This window comes from Onychostoma macrolepis, chromosome 20 (assembly GCF_012432095.1).
Source record: "Onychostoma macrolepis isolate SWU-2019 chromosome 20, ASM1243209v1, whole genome shotgun sequence".
Taxonomy (NCBI): domain Eukaryota; kingdom Metazoa; phylum Chordata; class Actinopteri; order Cypriniformes; family Cyprinidae; genus Onychostoma; species Onychostoma macrolepis.
The window spans coordinates 21859281-21865280 of NC_081174.1; positions in this window are offsets into that span (position 1 = coordinate 21859281).

Consider the following 6000-nt stretch of genomic DNA (forward strand, 5'->3'; position numbering starts at 1 on the left):
AATTAGTAATCTATCAGTATACCTAAAGTTGCAGTACAAGCTAAAAACTTTGATGTAAACTAGTTGTGTACTCAAAGTTTACTACTGTTATACTTAAAAGTATACATTTATATATTAGAAAGTGGGCCAATTTAGTCCCAAGGAGTATTGAAATAGTGCACCTAGTACAATGATATTTGTATACTTACTACATAAAGCATACTTAAAAATATACTTGAACTTTTCTTAAGTATACTTAATAAAATAAACTTGAAGTATACTACTTTTTGGTAAGGGTAGGCCTGTGCTTTATTAAATCTGAACCATTTACTCTTAAGAGTGGTTAACCTCAGATAAGTGGAATTCTTTGCTTTTTCTACTATCCCTGTTCTGCAAATATGAAGGTAATTTCTGTTGCAACAAAGCAGAATTTCCAACAGGAATATGAAATATCTCGTCTGGTTCCTACACAGTCTGAATGTCAGTTTTTGAGACATCAGATTTGTTTTTTAGACATAAAAAGGAATGAAAGGCCTTATATAGTCTCACAACACTTTTTCCAGATGTTCAGTATGACTTCCTCCTGTCTGTGACCTTAGCAGGTAAAAACACGAAGGTGGTCTGGAAGTGCCCCACTACTCACTTTAATGGCTTACAGGGGAATTAAGTTATTATGGGTCACTGCCTAAGGTCATAGTTCATGGGTGAATTGAATTGCATTCAAGAATGAAGTGTTTATGGACAGGATCTCCTCAAGTTCCTTCAGATCTCTCTTGATATCTCTCGAGAGATTTTTCAATCAAATTTCATACTTATTGTTCAGAGGGCCTATTTTGTTTAGTATGCACAGAACTGAGAATAATTTGCTAAAATGGGGATGGTAGAGGATGATGGGTAATTCAGCAGCTTGTGTTTCATGTCCCCATCTTGTCAGATACCAGATTGCAAGCATCATCATGTCCAGCACAGGCCTTGATGTTTCTACTCTGCCAACTTGGATCACAGCTTCCCCTTCTCCCTCTCTATCACTCAATGTAGATACAGAAGTCTCTTGCACATTATCATATCATATCATATATCATATCATACTGTTTTATATCACAAAGACACAAACATGGCATGGATGGATTAAACTGTTTGACAGTAAAGACATTTATAAGCCATGTTTTTATTTCAAATTAAAGCTGTTCTTTTCAAGTTTCTTTTAATCAAAGAATCAGTGAAAAATTAATCAGTTTCCACAAAAACATATATTATATATTATATTATACATAACATATATATTAGGCAGCACCACTATTTTCAACATTAAAAATAATATGAAATGTTTCTTGAGCACCAAATAATCATTTTAGAATGATTTCTGAAGGATCAAGTGACACTGAAGACTGGAGTAATGGCTGCTGAATATTCAGCTTTGCCATCAAATGAATAAATTACATATTAAATATATTAAAATAGAAAACAGTTGTTTTAAATTCTAAAAATATTTTATTACTGTTTTGATCAAATAAATGCAGCCATGCAGCATAAGAGACTTCTCTCAATAAAAAAAAAAAAAAAAAAGATCTTATAGAAACTTCATGAATGATAATGCACTTAACACAGAAATTAACAATCAGATTAAATTATCTACTTATTATAAATAAATTAATCTTGAATCTACGCTATATAGTATAAAAATCTGGAGAATGTTTCATTTGAAGTTTTTTTTTTTTTTTTTTGGTGCCTCTGCATCTTTACTTTTTTTCTTTACTTGTGAAATCCACTACATTATTATTTATATTTGCTCTATATATATATATATATAGTTGTTTAATTTAAACAGGTTAAATAAAGAAATATATTCATAAAGTTCATAAATGCATTCATAAATGTATGTAATTGTTAGTGCCTGCAGAGCTTCAGTCGCGCTCCTGAAAATCTGTCTCCACCTAGTGGAGAAAAACAATATGCTACATCTTTGACTACTGCTGGGCTGTCCCAGTCATTCAAGAGCTTAGTTTGTTAGGTTGAGAGTAACAAATTCATTAAATACCACTTTCAGGTCACCATTCAGTGATTTTTTCTTCCTTTTATTTTCAATCAGCTTTTCAATGACAGTACATAAAAAGCACTCTAACAAAGAGCCATGGAGTTCCAGAGAAAAGAGAGAGCATTGATGCATACAACCAGAGTAAGTCCACCCGCAGACTTCCATAGAATCTTAGCTGAAATGTCATAAGGGCCACCTCTGTGGGTGACTGTGAACAATGTACCACCCTGTGACAGCTGCCCTCTCTGCGTCTCAAGAGACTCTAATCAGATCTCAGTTTTACCAATAAGACAGAAATACCTGTCCTTTTTCCTTCCCCTATTTTGTAAAAATAAAGCATATTTTCACTCCTATTAGGCCAGACAATAGTATCATATATTTGATCCTGTTATTGGATGAAACATATTTTAGAAGCTGATTAGAAATGCTTCTAGAAAAAGTGTCTTATGCTCACAAAGGCTGCATTTATTTGATAAAATAATACAGTAAAAACAGTAATATTGTGAAATATATATATATATATAAATTTTTTTATTTTAATATATTTTAAAATTTAATTTATTCCTGTGATGGCAAAGCTGAATTGTCAGCAGATTACTCCTGTCACACAATTCTTCAGAAATCATTCTAATAAGCTGATTTAATGCTAAAAAAATATTTAAATATATTTAAAAACGGTTGTGAATTTCAATAACGGTCCAATTCTTGAAACGTTTTTGACCGTAAGCAGGTCGTATTGTTAGTTGACACAGGGGATCTCTATGGGGTTCAGGTAGCTCGTTTCACCCTCAAGACTGTCTGTACATTTATTATGTGACACTGCCCTCTTGATCAGGGTTAATAGAAACCAGGTCTTATACTTCATTCCAAAGCCTCTGTGTGGAATCTGATCATTTCAGCCTGAGGTCTAAGTGTGTGCGTGTGTGTGTTTTGTGTAACAAGACTCCCACGCACTAAATCAAATAAGATGTAACCCTCTTCCATTGTTCAGGTTGCGGCCCAGTGATGACAGGAATGGAGAGGAAGGGAAAACCAAAAACATACAAACCCTGTGCTTTTCTGTCCAAAAGGACATTTCTTTCACTGTTTGTGGAAACCGGTCATCCTTACTTAAGAATTCTCTACAGGAAGTCATAGGAGGAGAGCAGTTTTAACAAAAAACAGAAAGGAAACTAATTGTCTGCAAATAACTTGAACTAAAACTTTGTGTCAAAATGCATATCTTATATTATTAATTACCTTATAATTATACCTTATTTGGTATTGTTATATTTTATACTTATTTGTACTTTATTTGTCATTATTTGTTTTGTATAACAATGCTTAATGTAAATGTGAACAAAAGGGCTGTCAAACCATTAATCGGAATTAATCGCATCCAAAATAAAAGTTTGTGTACATAATATGTGTGTGTACATTTATTATGTATATATAAATATACACACATACATGTATATATTTAAGAAAAATGTTATATATATATATATATATATATATATATATATATATATATAAAACACACACACACACAAATAATAACACAGTACACACACGTACACAGTACACGCACACACATATATTATACAAACTTTTATTTTGGATGCGATTAATCGTTTGAGGGCACTAAAACATGTAAAAATGTACTAAATCTGTAATTTTAGTTTGTTTTTTAGTTTGTAATTTTCTTTAGTTTTAGCTTATAATAAAAATGTATTATGCTACTGGTTGGCAGGATGTTGACCAGAATGTTATATCATGATGAGTAATTTTATTTCATGCTAACGATATATATCACAAGCTATAAATAAGTAACGCTACATAAATTGTATCAAGTAACTTATTAAATAAAAACATATTATGTGTAATTGTATATTGTATATGCATATTATATTGCTTTTTCATTCACAGTTACATTTAACATATCATAATGTTGCAGTTATTCAACTTAGCTGAATGTAACATCAGCCTTTATGTACTTCTAGTTTAACTCTATTTGACTTGTGTTATAAATTTAATTGACTTGGGTAATGGCTGACAATATGTCTGAAACACAATTGGAATAAATGAGCAAATGCTAAAAGCCTAACAATTATAACTGCTCTCCACTGCTTGCACCATGAAAGAGCATCAAGGATCTCTCTATACTTGCTAAGTAACTTTGATAATTGAAGCCGTGTATAAATAATAGATTAAGCAAGGCAACTGCTGAGTTCACTGTAAACAAGGCTATATAAAAATGCTGAGTTCACTGTAAACTAAGAAGACTGGCACAGGCTGCCTTATCTCATACAGCCTCGTGGCAGCAGAGATATCCTGCTATAATTTACTCAGATGAATATCATTTTGCCTGCAGGCCCACTGTACAAACTCATTTTGGCAGATTGAAGCAGGAATCCCAAACTCAATTGCCCCCATGTACACTGTTGTATTTAGGGAAAAGAAAACCCTCAATTTTTAGACGCAACAGTGCTATCCTGGATTTTCGAGGATAGATAAGACAGTGACTTCCTAATTGAGATGGAAGTAAATTGGTCAACTCATTACCACATCTGTATTCTGTGCAGACTGTTGACGGTTCTCATTGACTAGATCCGAGAGCAAAGCAAGCTGTTTATACAGATTATAGGGAGGGACAGGAAACTCATGGAGTACAGGAACCACGCAGACAGTATCTACACCAATTTTACCTATCTATGACATACAGATGTTGCATGGAATAGTCTGCCAACGAATAGTCTACATTTGCATCACAGCCCTTACCATTTTAATTAAATGTATCATGAAATGAGTCATTTTATTTCACGATAACAATATATATAACAACACTGCATATTCTTCACTGTGTAAATTATTCTTTTTAAAGTTACAAAAGTGGTTTCGTTAAGAGCAGTGAGATATTTTCTCTGTTTTGTTGTTTGATTAACATGAATGACACACAGCAGGAATATTAGACTGCTGTCACTTTAAGAGCTGCCCGGTTCCGACTGTTATGCACGTGTTTTCTTCCTCAGCTGTTTGTGTTTGCTTTCACTTAAGAACTAAATTACTGTGTTTACAAGGATACTTGCAAAGACGGGCATTTTGACACATACAAGTGCGTGTATTTAACCGTTCAAGGCCTATAAACTGGCAAAAATAACTCAACACTCCTATTCAAAACTCCTGCGCACTATGAGCACCGTCTTCACCTGCACGAGCCTCTCTGACAGCACACAAAATGGCTTAAAATCTCTTGTTTTTAAACCACAAATCTTAAAAATGCATGCAAACGATGCGTTTTCGTGACCACGTAGCACAGCAACCAAACTATTTTTACTCATGACATGTAACTGCTATAAAGACAGTAGTCCAAAATATCTACAGGTTGACAAATTTCTACCGGTTAATCATGTGTATACCACCCACCCCTAACCCTGAAGATAAAACAGTGTGAATACTACTTGACCATCAAATCAGCATGATTTCTGAAGGATTATGTGACACTGAAGACTGCAGTGGCTGCTGACAATTAGTTATAGTAAACTAATAATATTTCATAATATTACTGTTTTTACTGTATTTTTTTTTTTTACAAATAAGTGCATAAGAGATGTTTCGATTTATAGTAGATGGAGAAACAAAAAGACAACAGGGGCTAAAATGTATGGGTGCAAAGAGACCTTAGTGGACCATTTGGATCAGACCAGGAAGCGTTGTTTTGACCATAAAACACATTGCACATTTCTAATGCACATTCTCATAAAAGGTTAAAAATGTGAGCACAACTGAAACCGCTACACATTAAAGAAAACAAATTTATAGGTTTTATATTTCCTATCCTCCTTGCTCATCCTGGGAATTTGCAGCTACTGAAAACAATATGGATCATAACTCAAAGACTATGAGCTCCATAAAGGTCCTTAAACAGACCGATGTGCCTGTATGGAATGTATGGGTGCAGGATTAAGGGGAACCTGGAAGGGAAAAACAGATGGAAGGAGACAGAA